Genomic DNA, 17,919 nt, shown 5'->3' with positions numbered 1-17,919 from the left:
GAGGTTCATTAGAGAAGTTGTGAAAGTCTCCTTCGAGCCAGGGCCGATGTAGTACCACTCCAATTTACCAAAGAGTTTCAGCATGTGGATAAGACTAAGCATGAAGCTGGGCTTTTGGCTATGCAGCAGCAGCAATGCCCCCAAGCATCCCCCCAGTCAGCCCGGCTGCAGACTCTCACAAAGCCCAGTGCACTTCTTGCTGGCTCTGGGCACAGGGATGAAAGCACGGCGTGTGGGAACTCGTGGTCACACCAATCTTGACCTAAACCAGAGGCAGGACGTAGCCAGGGCGTCTGCTGGGGACCAGAGCCGCAGGACATCCTGCTGATGCACCTCCCCACCAGCGCGGGCGCAGCCAGGGAGATTAGTCATTTTACAATCACACGCAGGCATAAGTACTTTGCTGACTCAATAGGAAGTCACTGGCTGAAATCAGTGGGACTTCTCAAATGATTGAATTTACATGTTGGAAATGTCTTAATCTTGTGCACTGTGTTCACATCACTGGGGGGCAAAGAAGGAAAATTTGAATTGCAGCTGATGTCTGTTTCCTTTAAAGGTACATGAAAAACAAATACAGCCATTTAACTTGAGCTTCTGGTTAGTTTAAAAGGGTACTTTGCTATTTATTTCAAAGCTATCTGAATTAGAGCTGCCCAGGTCTGGCTCTGGTTCTCAGGTAAATGAAGAGAATGTGAGGAAATGAGAGGACAAGGTCCCCAGTTTGTCTGCACACCTTCTGCAGCCTTTTGGGTACTCCTTTGGAAGAGATGCTAAAACAAGAAAGGTTTCCAGTATCATTCAAAACCATAAAAGAGGAAATATGACTCATCTTGTCTTTTTTTATTTTATTAAGAAAAATGGTGTCAGATATCCAGGTATTCTAAGTTGTGTATATGTTTTCTACATTTCTCTCTTTTCTCTAAATGCTCTAGATAGTAATTTCAAAGTGAGAGAGTTATGCCCTTGTTACAGAATCTGAGTTTTCAGGAGAAATTATCGATATTTTCCTATCTAATGGATTTGGTAGGAACAAAGAGGAATTCAGAACTAACAACCTGTAATATCTGCAAAATGCTATTCAGAATACAATAAAATTGCTCCATCTTCACCCAAAATCTCACCATTACTTCGATGTTTGTGTACATTGTAGGGCAAAAGAGCTGAGCCTTCAGCACTTGTGGAAAATCAGACTGAAATGCCTGAGGGCTCAGTTTTAAGATTTGTTCCATATGAGGAGTCCCTTACAAAACTATGTATAATGTGGCCCGTTAACGTTAGCTGTGACACACCCAGTTTCTCTCTTTTTTTTTTTTTTTTTCTTTTTTATTATGTAAGGAACGATTATGCTATCAGGAGCAGGGGCTGGGAGGTTTCCGTCAGCCCAGGTTTTTGTCAGAGAATGCCGATTTGTTGTAAGCAAAATGTTGTGCAGAAGCGTCTCTGTTTGAATGAACTTCCGATGAAACACAGGGCAGGTTTCCATCACAAGCCCGCCTGACTTCCTGCCAGCTTGCCTGGCAGCTCTCCAGGCTCCACGGCTCCAGGATGGCTCTGGACTGAACCTGTGATTCTTCCTGACTTCTTTTACTTCTTTTTTTTTTTTTTTTTTTTTTTTTTTTTTTTTTTTTTTTTTTTTCAATTAGAGGGAAAAGGTCTCGACAGAAATATACATTGGCTCTGCTTGGCTTTTTCTGATTGTCCTGAATTAGACATTTTGATAGTAAGGACCTTGCATGGCCCAGTCCCATGTTTTTTATGTGGGAGAGCCAGGGCAACTTTCCTCCCTTCCTGGAGGATGGTTTAACCAGAAGGCTGCTCCAGTTAAACTGCCCTGGATGTGAAATATTTTTCATATCACACTGAACTTCATTTCTGAGCATTTTCAGGATACCTCCCAGTGCCCATACTGTCTCTTCTATTTTCTAAGATGCCCAGTTGCGCTGTGCTTTCTCCATGCTAGCAGTGCCCTTCAGCACTGTCTCCTTCACTCCTTCCAGGCCAGTTTCTGGGACAAAGGCTGACTGTTTTCTGGTCACTCTGGCTGCTAGAATTGTGGACATGAGGTGGTTTCTTGGGACACAGAGATATATTCTGGAAAGCCACCTTGGTGGCCAGATGCAGGTGGTTTGGCTGCTGCTCCCTGGTTTATCTGCTCCATCTTCCCTTGGAGCCAGAGATGTTTCTCTGCAATGCAGTCTGAATCACCTGGGGGGTGATTTCGTTCCTTCTCTTTAATGTGGGGTGGTCTGAGGGCAGGGTCTTGTGCAGGCATGTGCTGGGATCCTGGGGGCTCAATGGGTGAAGCAAGCTGTGGAAGGCAGATAACTTCCCTTCCACCTCACAGCTCATGCCATAGGCAGTCACCTTTATCTGCCTTTGTACTCCAAACTCTTAGCCTCTAACAACATCCTGTACTTATTTCTTAACTTCAGTCCATGACCATCAGTATGTTAATTGTGTCAGTGTACTTGGGTTAACTTGGCTTTGAAAAGCATTTGACTGAGAAGAAGCATTTGGCCAACATCAAGAAGATCTGGTGATTTAACCTCTGAAGTTGGTTTGGTGTTGGTGTTGCCAAACAACAAAATCCAGCTGTAAGCATCATTTTAATATTCTCTTTAAGCATTAGAATATCTCATTTTTTCCAGACCTCTCAGTTTTAGTTTCTCAATCAGTGACCCATTACATCCAAAAGTGGATTGCTCAAGAAGCTGGCAGAGCCAACAGGATCAGCCTGTATTGCTGTTACAGCATGACCAGGAGCTATAGAAAGAATTGGGAAAGAAAGTGATGTACCCCAGTGTCATTTTCTAGGCGATGTTGTAAGTCCTGCCAGACCCTGAAACTTCCAAGAAGAAGAGGCTTCAAGTTTTCAGGGTGTGAGAGAGGAAGAGACAATGCCAGCAGAGGCTGAATGCAGGCAGAGAGAGAGATAGGGAGAGGACAGATATGAACCCCATTCTGCTTAAGTGCAGCCTCTGAGAATTTGGTTGTACAGTCTTCACAAATGGACCAACAAGCTCTGCCTCCTTCTGCACTAATATTTGTCATGCCTATATTGTCTGTCCTACTGTAGCCCATCAGTTCTTTGCTTATCTCTTCCCCAGTGTGTTTTCACCCTCCCTTCTTTCCCATCCTTTTCCTCTGAAAAACTGTAGAATTGCTGCGCTTGGCTGAAGTCTTGTCAGGCATATCAGGAAGTTTTCTAGATCGCTCATGGGTGGAGTTTCCCAAAAGCATCAATTTGGTATTAATGCTGTATAAACAATGGGCCTGTCAAACCCTGAATAGTGTGAGGCAACCTCAGAATGTTGTGCCTTCTTGCAGATTTCCCTCATGATTATCTCACGTGACAGAGCCAGCATGGTCTCCACAGTCACACAGCAAAAAGTGACCACAGGCATAACCTCAGCACATGCCAGGAGAAACCTGCCTCATGCTCATGTGTTTCTTTCCATTGGCCTGAAGCATCAGTACCAATCCTGTTCAGTAGATGCCTGTCCAAGCAGACATTAAGAAGTTATGGTGGGTGACAGAGTTAAAAGTGCAGGCACGTTTTCAAAGTTGCACATGAATTACCAAGCTCACTTCTGCCAGCTGTCATGGTATAACATGCTGTATAAAATGACATTGTTTGCAGCAGCTATGGGATCCAGTTTAAATCAGGACATTGTCTGTAAGAGGGTTTTAAGTAAATATTACGGTTCATACAACACTAATATGGCTTGACATAGAAAATCACTTGGGAGCTCTTACTCCTGGTTAGGAAAGCAGTGGGCAAGAGCATGTATAATTAATTCAATCACAGACTTGGGGGTGCCACAGATAGCCCTCCTTTCCTGTGTTTCCTTTTGTAAGAGGCTGTTTGCACACATTTCCCAACATTTGAATGAAATTTTCAATGCTAGGTATCCTTTTCAGGATGAAATTTTCTAGAAATTCTCTGCCTTTTTAAAGAATAAGATGTGACCTCCCCCTTTAGACTTTTGCTGGAGCCTTTCTAGCATCAGAAAGCCTTAAGACAGCTGATGGGAACTGACTGGTGCAGGAGATGTATCTTCTGAGGAGACAGGCAGGCAGCTCACTGAAAGCTCTCACAGCAAATGAGCCAGGCCAGACCAAATGTGAATACAGTGGGACCAAGACTAGCTCAGCATGGAGGGGAGACCAAGGTAAGGAGATGAAAGAGTAAATCTGAGAACCACAGAGTGGCTGGGGACTGGACAAGACACTGAGAAGTCTGGAGAAGGACTGAGGAGATTTTTATGTTGGGAGAGGTCAAGCTTGGGGCAAAGAGAAGAAATGGCTCTGGTCCATTAGATCCCGTTTCCTGGCACTTTGCAGAGCAGCCCCTTGCTTGACATTTTCCCCAACTGCTCACTTTCTCTGTATCACAAGCAAGCACGGAGGTTAACATCCTGATTTTGTTGTTGATTTCTTCACCTGTTCAAGAGGCAAAGATTGATGCGGTGAATCTAAAAGCATAAAGAAAATGCATACAGAGAAAACTATCTGGAACTGTATGTTTAAATCTTTCTTCTGAGGCAACTTTTGAGAATTGAATTTTATCTCTGCATCTGTATCATCAGCCTGGCAGCTGTACTCTGTGTAGGAAGCAGTGGGATGGAGATCTGAAAAGGCTGGCAAGGAGCGGGATGTAAAACCCAAAACCTGGCGACTGCAAAGTTATTAGGAAGTGTTTTGAATTCTTATTGAGATCTGGGATACCCTACAAGGGAGAAAGCACGAGAGTTTAAATCAAGAGACAGTGAAAAGCAATGCTGTGCTTATGGGTCCAGTCAATACCTTTTATGTCAATAGGAAGATGAAGAGGACAAGGAAGGACCTTTAAAAGGAAGTAATTACTTCTGCATTAAAACTGTGAAAAGTAGGAATGAGAAAAGCTGCAGATAAAGTTGCCTGTTCTCCTGCCTGAGAAAAGGATTCTGCTACCTAACAATGGTTTTATGAATTGTATACCATGTTTATTTGTTGGTCTTCCTATTTGATTTTATAATGGCAAGTGCATCTTTTTGCATTTTTCAAAACAATTTTGGTACTTGTAGATTGATTTGCCACACTAATATTCTCTCTCTTTCTCTATCCATTCAGCCTCTAATAAACAGCTCCTACTGCCTTCATCTCATGTGTTCATGTCACTACTGACTCCAAGGTATTTTCCAGTCTTCTAAGTACCCTGCAGCATTTTCCACCTTCCGCCTTCCTGCCAGTGGCACTGAGAAGGTCTCACCTTGGCTGCCGTGCCTGCTTCTCCCTGCCTGTTGAAGGCAGAAGGTCCTGCTCACCTTCTCAATGCTTCTCCTGCTGTATTGCTCAAGCACAGGAAGCTCCATGCCTGGGAAACATTCTAAGCTAAGCACAGCATCATCAAGGAGCCTAAAAGGTTTGATTTCCGACAAAGCCCAGCATGGCCACTGAGAATTCTTAACCTCAAGCTGTGTCTGCTGCTTCCCATTTTGCTCCCTTGGAGTCCCTGGCAATGTGTGCAATGCCTGGCTGTATGGTAAGGGGAGACAGGGCTTTCTTTAAAGTGCATGGTGAGGGTTTGGAGCTACAGCCTCAGGTAGATGCAGGGGCAAAGAGAACGGAAATCTGCTCAGTGAACTAGAAATTCCCACACTCTGTTGTCAAACATGCTTGTTCACTGGTGTGGAAAAGGGAAGCTGAGGAAAAGAGAAATGAATTTTAATACATTTTAATTGGGATTACTGGCATATGGTGTGGTGCCATTTGTTTTCCTCTTCCTGCTTTGCAGGGGGGCTCTAATACCTTTACACGTTTGCCTTTATTTACTATGTCAAAAGAGAAGACAGCAAGTGGCTTTTTTCTCCCCTCTTTTGGGGCCACACTAAAAGCTCTCACTTTACACCGAACTTTGCCAAAGGAACAATCATGATTTTCAGAAAAAGTGCAGCCAGATCACAAAAACAGATTAGGCAGCTCTGACTTACTTTTATTAAACTTTTCAGCTGCTCCTTGGAGGACTTTTGCTATTTTCCAGCAGCAGAAAGGGATGGATTAAAGGCGGGAGAGGAGACATGATGGACACAGTACCACATGTACATAATTCACCAGCAGCTGGATAGTTAGGTTTTATTGTTATGATAGTATATTTAGTGTTTTGTAAAAAGCTACTTAGGGAGCTGTTTCCCTTGTTGTACAGCAGTTTGATAGATGTAAGATTCAGACATAAGCCTTTAATTATGCCCAGCATCACCGCAAAAGCAATTTCAGCTCTCTCCCCTGTCTCATGCAGCATCTTGGGATGCTCTGCATTTGAACGTGAAGAAGCTATTGTTTAACATGGCTTTAAATCATTACAGAAATATCCTGCAGCATCCACTGGGAAAGGCTGCTTCCATCTGTCCTGTTCATTTCTCACAGTTGCTTTGGGAACCAGGGCCAGCAATCACAGAAATTTTGTTTAAAGGTTAAGCACAGAGTAGCATGATCTTTATACACTGTGCAAGCTAATAACAGGTGAAGGTGTTGCTCAGAAACATTTAAAGAGGAATGCAAAGCTTAAGATCAAGCATCTTTCCCAACCTTTACATAAGTGTCTTTCCACTTATTTTCCAGAACTGTGTGTTACACAGTATAGGATTTGCAAGGGGCTTACAAGCCAATGCCCACTTAAAATAAAATGTCTTTAGCAGAGTTGTAGGCAATCAGTCTCCTCCTGGCACCCCTGACACAACTGCTCTGCAGTAGACTTTGGCCAGCTCAGTGCCATGGCATCACAGCCTGACTAAAACTCGAAGTCTGTAGCTCCTGGAAAAATGTCAAAGTTATTATTTTTCTTCTGAAAAATATGTATTTTTTATTATGGCTTAGACTTGCAGAAGAAGTATAACACACTGCCTAATGTTTTTCCATACATCCAATATTTGATGCTCCTATTGTCCCAGAGTTTCTGTTTCAAATAATGGCAGAGGGGAAAAAAAAAAAGTTGTATTAAATTTACATCAAAGGAAAGCTGGGGAAGCAGAAACATGAATAACAAACACATGCATAATGTGATTCTGAACAAAGAAACCTGTGCCGCCAGTGCAGGGATGGGCTGGGTGGGAACACGTGTGTGTCATTGCAGTGTATTGCTAACACATGTGAGGGCATCCAGACATGCTTGGGGGCAGCTGACATCACTGTTTGAAGGTAAATTTGATAGAATATAGTTTGTAGGTACTGTGGCACTGCCTGCAATTTACATCGTTATAGAGTGGTCACCACAATCCTTCACGCATTATCCTGTACAAGCTTCCCTATATAGGGTGAGCCAAGGGGAGAGTGTATAGAATATGAAAAAAAATTAAAAAACAGATGATAATGACATTCTGAAAGTAGTTCATGCACGTCTTTAAAATGAATGGAAAAAAGATCATTAAATTGTAATAAATTTCACCCACTAAGAGCTCCAAAACGGTTCAGCAGTTTTTCTTCTTCATCAGCTTGCAATATTACCAGCTTTTCCAGTGAAATGCAGAGCATGGCCAAGGCAGCACAGCTCTGCATGGAAGCGAGGATGCGTTTGCCCAGAGCAACTGGAAGGTTCTTGGTTCAAAACTCTTCCACAAGAACTGAGGACATGCTAGTCTCAAAGGTGCCTCAGATTGTTGTGGAAGTGATTTAGTACTTTATACTTGCTACGCAAAAATAGGTATGCTTGACATTTTTCAGTAATATTCCTGTTTTGGTTTGGTTTCACCAGATATTTGGAATGTTGAACACTATTACTCTGAGCACATTTTTGCTTTCCTTTACAAGCAGCTTTGGCCCCTGTTCTGCTGTCCTTCACATCACCCTCAAACCGAGGCAGCACTGCACTGCCTGGCTGGCCTTTATCTTGGGATTGTCCAAATGTTCAGCACCCGTAACATTGCAGCAGATTTTCAGCAGCAGGCAGCCATCAGTCATGGTAATTACAGCTTAGGCCAAATTCTCAAAAGAGCTTGGCATACTGCCCCAGATCTGGTCCCAGACATGGATACATAATGCTTTCCTGCAGGAATCACAGCTCTGATTTTGGGAGCCACCTAATTCCATGCTCCAAGAGCTGGAATGTGCAGTCAGGATGAAGGTGGCAGCTAAGTGCCTGTCACACGTGGTAATGCTGGCCTGTGGTACTTGTGGTGCAATAGAAGGATGGAAAAATGAGAATCCAGCTATTAGAAAATGATAGTTATGAATGCTCATTTTCTGTTACTAAAATCAGGTGGCTGGCCCACTGCATGCAGGGATTGAGGTGAAAATAGGCACTTAAGTTTTGGCACACTGTAGCTAAACATACCAGAGCAGGTCTTTAAACCTTGGTGCCCTAAATTTCTTTTAATGGATCTCCAACTAGTACCTAAGGAAACCCAGATTTATATTCATTATGTTGGTATCTTAAATTTCCATCTATATTATCACTGAAAGATGCTTAGAGCAGCAAAAATTCAAAACAGTTGAAAAAAATTCACTGGGACAGAATTATAATCAACCTTAAAATAGTAGTTTCCAAGACAGTAACCACTAAAGTCAGTTGTAATTTTCTTGAATTTCTGCCTCCGCAAGGTCAGACTCAAGATAAAATAAGCTAGACGAAATCAATGAATGGAGTATCAGGGTTATCCAAGGGCTTGTTGGCCTTTCTAATTGACCCTCAAAAACTATTCTACCTATTTTGGGAACAGACTAAATGAAGGCAGTTCACCAACTTTTAGATTAATCCAAACACATGTTAAAAGACAGACAACGAGGGAAAAAAACCTCAAAGAAAAAGTCCCCAAGGCAAAACCAAACAGGCAACAAAAGTTCCCTGCCAGTGCGTTGAGGTGGGCAAGGTCACTCTCTGGCAGTGCTCCCGTGACTTTTGGGCAGTCAAAGCTGCCCCAGCCCAGATGTGAGGCAGGAAGCCGTGCCAGCTGGGTGATGAAGTGTGGGGCTTGGCTTGAGGACAGGCCCTTCTGCCCCAGCTGTGCTTCAGTGCACTGCCAGAATGGCCCAGGTGCCACCCCCCAGTACTACAGTGAGTAAATGTGCTCAGTGTGCCTGCCTGAGTGCTTGCACAAGGTCCCACCACATGCACAGAGAGCTGCTGAAGCTCTGCTCTGCCAGGGTCAGTGGGAATTTGTTCACTGAGTGGTGCAGGCAGGATTTCCCCCCACGGACACACACCTCCTCCCGGATGCGTGTGCATGTGAGTGTTTGTATATGTACATACACTTTACACTACAAAGTACTTACAGGAAGGCATCTTCTCTCTTTAAATATTTTTCTTCAACTTCATATTGCATGAAGTCAGGTCCTCACTGTCACAGTTTCTCACAGCTTAATGGTGTTAAAGAGCCCTTTTTGCTCCCGACTGCTGCAATAACAATCAGGGTGGGAGGAAGGGGAAATGAGCATGCAGCACATGCTGTACCTTCCAGCCACCAGCTATTGTTAAGAGCACGTTGCTCCAGACAGAGTGGCAGCAAGGCATGGGGTGGGAAGCAGGTGTAACCTGCCAGGAACACCAGTCTAGCAAAAGTTGATTTTCAATTCAGATGAGTACTCCTACTTCCCAGATGCCTCTTGTCACCAAACTGAAAGAGGTTTTGCATTCCTGTTGCTCAACACATGAAAGTTTAACAAACACCTCTATGGCAAACCAAGAGCTCATTTTCTCATGCTGGCACTTTGGTCATTCACCTGCGAAGTCAACAGTAATTTTTTTCTTCAACTCCCTATCATAGCACAGCATTTCACGTGCAACAGTTTGCTCTCTGGAAGCTTGTTTCCAGGCACTTTGCCATCGTTGGGTTCTTTACAGAATAGTCTTCAATCTCTCCTCCTTGCTTGCCCTGCTTGTCCAGCTTAGTATTCTTCCATTCTCTTCAGAACATCCCACCAGCAAAGGCTGCCCAGGCTGTGGTAGCCCCAGTGCAGTACTTTGCCCAAGATAAGTCTGCACAGATGTTTAGCCTGGACTGCTGCTGGTTGGCCCAAGCCCAGTTCAGGTCCGTCACTCCCTGAATTCAAATGCAGTGTGTTGGAGAGCTAGTCAGCCCTTGCTGAGCCCCTGTGCTATTCACAGATGCTCTTTAGGATGTTTTATAAACATCAGTGTGTAGGTCCTTACCACAGTGCATGAAGCCAGCAGCCCTCATGTTCAAATCTCCTCTTTGCTTCAGTGTGGGAGTTACTGTCCTGCAGTGCAATACCGAAGCCTATTTGTGACCATGTTTAGGTCATTCTGCTCCTGATCTCCGTGAATACCTTGATTTCAGACACCTGCCTGTGTTTGCTAAGCACTCACACACTGTGCAATGCAATACAAATGAACGTGTTCAGCCCAGGTCCCTCACCACAAAAAAGTATAATGAAAGAACATCCCATCTACGCCTGCAACTACCCATCAGGATACTCTTTCTGCTTCCTTTCCTCCACCAAAGCCTGGAGATGAAGTACTGACATCATATACACCCTGCTCTTGAAATGCCTTCCATGGCTAGCTATACTCTGTGCAGGGTTATCCTTCTGCAGTAGGACACAGCTGCTTGGCAAGGGAGTCAGTGGGCCATGGGAAGGCCTGGAATTTCCTGTGCCTTACTAAGAATTTTCTTCACTTGTCCTTATATTTCTTTTTTCCTCATGGTTATTGGTCCTCTTTTACCAGAGGATCATTTTTGGGAAAGAGAATCCACCCCAGTCTCTTGTCCCTCACGCAGCAGCTCTCAACTCCAGCTGAACATTGCTTGGTTGTCTTCAGGAGCTAGCTCAATACCCTGCCAAAACACTGCAGCAACTGATCCCTGTCTTCCTCTCCTTCCCCAGCTGCTTTTGCATCACTTAGAGGTGATATTGCCCTGTTCCTGGTAGCTTGGCTTACTTGACTGGCTGAAATGATGCTGAAAAATAATGGAAAAAAATGCTCAGAAATGGTCGTTCCCCCAAGGAAAATTCTCTTTAAATAGTCCACTTGCATTTTGGAGGAAAAATAAAATTTTTATCTAATTAACATGAGTTATCTGCACTTCTGAGCTCTGTACCTAATTTATGTTCATTCCTAACACATATGATTTAACCTGGAGCTATAATGTACAGATTCAGACTATGAGGAAATGGCTAGAGACTCAGTATTAGTAATCAGTTCAGCTTTATTCCACTCAGCAGTGACTCTGGATGACTTACCAGCAATTTCGGACTGGACAAAATACATCTGTCCTGCACTGCAGTGGAGTGCATCTGTCTGCACTGCCAACACACCTTGAAAACGTTCTGAATTTCATACCAGGAAAGGCCACAAGATGCACTTCCTATGTCAAATGCCTCAGAAACTGTTCCTGTGCTACCATAAAATCTTATCCAAAATACATGGGGATAAAGTTCTATGCTGTTTGTAGTTTTTGCTGCATTGTTTTTAAGTACTGGTATAATATACCCTAATAAATCTTCTTATGTTTTGCTTTGCAACTTTAGCATTGCTTCTGTCTCATTAAGAAATGAAGATGGGAAGGGTAAGATCCATCCCCATGTGGGACTGGGCTGCTGCAGTACAGGCCACAGCATGTAAACACAGTGATGCAAAGTCCAATCTCCCGTGTACTGTAAGTGCCCCTGTAAGAATAACCAATCTGTCTAATTCTTACAGGGGTATGATGATGACAGCTGGTCTCAAATCTGTTTCCACCCCAGTGTCCAGGCTGCTGAGCTGTCTGGGGGACAAACAGTGCCATTGGGATGATGGCTCAAAGCAGCCAGGAGTCCTGGCTTGCAGGAAGCGCAACAGAGCCATGCCTGTACTGCTGCCAGAGATTAGGCAAGAAGTAGGATGGCTGTGTACCCATGGGGCTACGCCCAAACCCATCAGCTCACACAGAGCTGGCTGGGACATGAGAGTACCACCTCCCAAGACAGAAAAGAGAGGCTTGGGCTGTCTCCAGTGTGGCTCCATTGGAGCATGAACCCTACACCCATGCCAGCTCTTCTTCAAGCCACTGAAGTGCCAGCTCACTGCGTTGTGCTACTGGCCTAGTTCCCAAAGGATTTATTAGCTGGAGCAGAGAACCTGCCCACAGACCACTGGCTCACTGCCACCACAGCCACCCCATTTCTTCAGAAACCAGAGTGCTGGGAAGCCCTCTGTGGGAATTAGGTATAACCTGTATTATTTCCATTACCAGGAGTAGCAAAGGAAACCCATGTCATTTTATAATGTTAGGAAAACAGCACAGCAACCCTTGCACTGGCTCCTCCATCACCACACCTCGCTACTCAGGTGTAGCTGATCATGGAATCATTGAGGCTGGAAAAGACCTCTAAGATTCAAGTCCAACCATTAATGCAGAACCCCTGTTCACCACTAAACCATAGCATAGATGATCCCTGTCACTGGAGAGATGCTTACCCACAGCTCCCACCTTCACAGCATTTCCTTTTTAACTCCTTGTGCTAAATAGCATCCTTCAACGTTGGCTTTGCTAAAAGCACTCATATTCTTGTCATGTTCTGTACCCAGAAGTCAAGGAAGACTTCAGAGGGAGCAGTAATGCCAACTCTGAGACTCTTTACTCACTGAATATTTTCAGCATCTAGATGGCCAAAAAAATCAAATTTGACTTTTATGAATTGAAATATCTAAAATAATAAAAGGAAATTATCAGTTAATATCTTAATTTTAAGCAGTTTTTATAAAGACTAATAAAACATATATTATAGAAATCCATTTCTGACAAGATTTCTAATTTTTAGGAGAACTTGACACTACTGTAGCTTGCTAGATTGAAAGGAAAATGAAATCCAACATGTTGAAAATCCCCCTAAAGTGGAAATTCCCAGTTTCAATCTACTCTGAAGATCACACAAACAGCATTTCATATTTTTATGGCAGCAGATCAGAACAGCACCATTCCTTTCTTCCATATGGCAAGGATGATGCAAAACAATATCTGGAGCAAGAAGAAAAAAATAAAATGTGACTGGTTGGAATACAAAGAAAAATAACTTCATTGGAATGATCTTTTTAGAGCATTATCCCACATAGCTCAGAACCTATCAGCACGAGTCTGGCATAAGCTGTGCTATGCTAAACTTCTCCTTCAAGGCTTCCAACTTCAGACTGAGAGCTAAAGGTGCAGAATCGGGCTCTGGGCATCTGGCTGACCCTGCTCTGAGCAGGGGATTTGGACTGGATGGGCTCCAGAGGTCCCTGCAAGCCTTGTCCCATTGCTCAAATAGCCCCTTTTTCTCCAAACCTTAATCACAGACTGCAATCCCCATTGCTCACTTCCCTGCTGTCTTCTCTCCAGAAGTTTCCTCCCTGCAGCCAGCTCAGGTGAACATAGGAGCCACCACTGCCATGGAGGCCTGCACTGGGCTGCTCCTCTCTCTGACCAGCACAACCCTTGAGCTGCCTGGCCACCCTCGCAATGGCATTGTCTCCCTGGGGAGAGGGTGGTATTGCAACGAGGCTGTGTTTTCACTACCCAAAACAGTGAGCTTTTTTCACAGAAAAACGGCTGGTTTGGATGGCTTTTTTTGTCAGTCTGTGCTTCTGAGAATTTGTGGGGTGCAGGCATGGCAGCTGCTGAGGGAGCAAGACTGGGCTGAGCCAGAAACCCTGCTGGGCAGCACCGAAATAGCCACTTACTTCATAGACCATTAAAGAGTGAATAGCCTAAAAATTATCTTTCACTAATGGCATCACTCTTCTATGACTCCCTTCCAAGAGGCTGAGATGAACCACTCATTTGCAAGAGTTAAAATGTCCTCAGATGGAAACACCAAAAACCAAAAAAGCTCAAAACATCCAATTTTCAAATAAAAAGTGACAAGCTAGTAGCTCTTACTTAGAACAGAGCTATGGAAAAAAAAAATAATTTGCAGAAAGTAGCTGCCCTGAACTCACCATTTTTTAACAGAAATGAGACATCTGTTGCCATGTTAGATCTTCAGTGATGCTCCTTCTGCTGTGCTCTTTTGGCAATTTGTGAGTTGAATTTGGAACCTGGGACATCGCACTCAATTTGGATTCCTTTTAGGGAAGAGTTTAAGTATCTCTTGCTTGTGGAGAAGGAATTAACTTTTTTTGTCTTCCCTAATGATGTAGTTCAGTATCTTGCACACTAATTTTACAATCTCTTGTAAATCAAGCTGTCACAATGTTGGCATGTCTACTTAGAATTATTTTTTCTTAGGCCAATACAAATGATACAAAGTCTTTGCTTGTCTGAGGAGGACAAGAATGTCTTGTAAGAATAAAATTCTCAAAATTCTTATACAGACATGCTTGTCTACACCCTGCAAGTAGATTTTTGTATTCTGTATTCATTGTGAATTTGGAAGTTAGAGAGGCAAACTGAAGTATGCTGCTATAGCTATGTTCCTGTGAGCATGTGTATGAGTATCCAATAATTAGGTAATCAGTAGACTAAGCAGCTGGTATTTCTATTCATTTTGATGAGATAAAAATTTATTTGGCTTTAATTTCATTTCTTGGAAATTGGAAATTTCTCTGATCACTGTTTCTACTATGTAACTCGGTCTCAAGTAGTGCAGTGCTGGAGGGTGCAGGTTACAGATAAGTGTTTGATCTATGGGCAGCCACATACATTAACAGCAGCAAACCACCTTTCATTTATACTAAAGCAAAGAAAAAAGAACCCAAGTCCATTATGTAATAAAAAAGTGAGTGGATAAAAACCGCTGCCCAAGGCACCGGGCTGCTTGAGAAGGCCGGTGCAAAACCAAATGCTGCAGGTGAACCAAACTGAAACCAAACAACTCCAGAGCAGGAGGTGTTCGGCATCAGCCGCAGGGGATGAAGAGGCGTGTAGGGATAGCTGTCACCCCTGTGACCGGCTGCAGAGTGGCCCCAGTCCGAGATGCCCAGCTTCAGGGCGGCCCCTGCGCCTAGCGCTCCCCGTGCCTGTTCTCCTCCAGGGCGAGGAGAAGCTGTTGTCTGCCTTAAAGCAATACCCAGAAAAGGGTGGAGACGCATGTATTTTCCATTATCAGAAAAGCTCACAAGCAAGTGTTGCTTCCCTGCTCCCTGCCACTCAAAAAGGCTGGAGCCTCTCTGGAAGGCTGCCTCGTACAGAGGAACACGGAGGCACTCCCAGGCCAGGGCTGGTAAACACCCGCAGGGAGACAAGGGAGCGCCAGAGGACCTGATATTCATCACCGGGAATTTAGGGCTGCATCCAGGGAAGGTGATCCAAAAGCCTCTCTGCAGCTCCCATCAGTGCCTGTAAGGTCACAGGCATTTGTCTGAACTGCAGTGTTTTCCATGGGACCCAATGAAAGAGAAAAGCTGCGCTCTTTCAGCAAGGGTAGGAGCACGGCTGTTGGGGCTGATCTGTGTCAAATCTCTGGTGCTCAGAGGGGAGCAGCTTCCATCCTAACAGCCCCAATGTGAAACCAAACCATGGGCACCAGCCCAAACCACTCGCATTTTGGTAGGGACTGGGACCTACATTTCAGAGGATGAATCTTTTACTGTCAGTGTGTTTTATGTCCCGCTGAATCCTCCTTTGGCCACTAAGGTGTTATTTCAATTCTGAGGAAGTGTTTGACTTTGGAGCAGCACTGAGGAGAAACCTGTTGCAAACGATTTTGGCATTCATTGTGGCCATCCAGTACTTACAGGGGCTTATAAAACAGAGGGAGAGTGACTTTTTATATGGACAGATAGTGATAGGACCAGGGGAAACAGCTTTAAACTAAAAGAGCAGAGATTTAAATTAGATATGAGGAAGAAATTCTTTACTCAATGGGTGGTGATGCACTGGAGCAGATTGCCCAGAGAAATTGTTGATGCCCCATCCCTGCAAGAGTCCAAGCCCAAGTTGGATGGCGCCCTGGGCAACCTAATCTAGTCAGTGGCATCTCTGCCCATGGCAGGGATATTGGAACTAGATAGTATTTAAGGTCAATTCCAACTCAAACCATCCTATGATTCTGATATACCTGGGCCTGTACCTGATGCTGCATACTTATCCCATCACCTTTATAGGTATCTCACTAACAGTATGCTGGTTCTAATGGAAAACCTGCTTAGTATTTGAGTCTGAAAATTCTGCCAAAAAGCAGAAGTGGTAATGTGATCAAGCCCAAATATCAATATACTAATTCCTCAAAATAGTATTTGATTTTAAAATCACCATGCAAAACATAACAATAATAAGGCTTTTGTTTTACACATTATGCTACACTGCCTTTGATTTCAAGATTTCTCTTTCTAAGACATGAAGGCTAGAAAGACTGGATTCAGATTCATGAAAGGTGAGATTATCATGAAACTGCAAAACTTGAGGAGCTAGAGCTTAGCAGAAAACAATGTATATCATGAGATTCACACTAAAATTAGAAAAGTGAGTTGTACTGCAGTATAACTGCACAGGTGTGCAGAACTGCAGTCACTTCATTGTCAGGAAATACAGTTACGCAGTAGAACTGTCCCTTAAGCCTGTATTTCAAGCAAGTCAGAACCAACACTTCTTTATGGACACGGAATCCAGCCAACAAAACCTGTGGAGCATGTGCTACCCTCCCACACCCTCTGCAGTACCAGAACAAAGGCACACAGGAACTAGTGGGCAGCGGCCACTCCAAACTACGTCGAGGCTTTTACAGGGAGTTTGTCCTGAGGAATATTAAGAAATCTTTCCCTTTAGTTTCCATATCAGGTTTTCAGATCAGCACTCTTCCCAGCCTCTCCTCCTCTAGGCTGCTCACAGTGTGGAGTGCTCTTTTCCTGTTTACCCTCACATCCCTTTTTATTACTAGGCAGGATTTTTTTTTAAAGCAGACTCAGGCGCCTGCTTGTTTTTTCTAAAGCTCTACAGGGATTTGTCGGCGTCTTTTGCAGCAGGTCATCCTGTTTTCAGACAAAGTTCCTGTCTTGTTAAAAACAATAATTTCTGGATGTCTCTGCAGGTCTCCTGCTTTTAATCATCCTGAGTCCTTGAGCCATGCAATCCGCACTCCAAATATTTAGTGTTTGTTTGTAGCTAAAAACAAAAAGGAAAATAAAGGAAAAGCCCAGAGAATATTTCCTTCTGCAAGACAGAAGACCCCTGAGCACTGCAGTAGCACAGGTCAGCTGAGCACAGGCTGTGGCACACTCAGGACAAAGGCTGTGACTATCAGACTAAACAGTGGCAGCAGCAACTTAACCATCACTCAAAATGCCTTGCTGCTCAGAAGCAAGTTGCCTGCAGGTGCCTGAGTCACAGGTAAGTGCCAGCCAGCAGGACTCTGACAGCCACACTCAGCCCTGGAACAGACCTGCAGGGCGCAGAGGATGTGCTGGGCCAAAGTAGGGCTGGCTCATCTTTTGGGCCCAGTCTGCACTCTGAGCACCTAGAGAAAAAAAGAGTAACACTGTCTTGTGCAACAGCAATAATTTTCAGACTGATCAAAGCTCTACATGGCTTTGAAACCCACTGATAGACAGCAATAGGGCCAGTATAATGCTGTATTATTTATTGGGCTTTAATTTTATGTTGAGAGAAAAACTCAGGCAACCATCTGTCATTTTCATCTATTTTAATTCTGTACACGCCCCCTACTACTGCATTAAGGACAACTATTCTAAGACTACATCCATGCTGACAACACCTCTTGTGGTGAGGGGACCGCTATGGTTTCATGTACATTTAGGCTAGGACAGATATTTTGCATGGCATCATTTGAGACAGAGGCAGGAGATTACTTTTCATGGCTCCCTTTACAGCCAGCAGTAGAAGGTATTCTCTGTTAGGGGGCAGCTAGCACCCCTAAATGAGAATCCCCTGCTGAGCTCCTTTCTGCGCAGTTTTTCCTCATTACCCTAGTGAAGGGGCACAGTGTCTTCCCTTTAAGAGTATGTGAACAGACCCTCAGTAATTGGTGATATAAGATGTCAAAGTGTTTAACAAGTATATTTAGTAC

Source organism: Corvus cornix, chromosome 1A, assembly GCF_000738735.6.
Source record: "Corvus cornix cornix isolate S_Up_H32 chromosome 1A, ASM73873v5, whole genome shotgun sequence".
In the NCBI taxonomy this organism is placed as follows: Eukaryota; Metazoa; Chordata; class Aves; order Passeriformes; family Corvidae; genus Corvus; species Corvus cornix.
The sequence above is the reverse complement of the archived record's forward strand: the minus strand, read 5'-3'. Positions refer to the sequence as shown.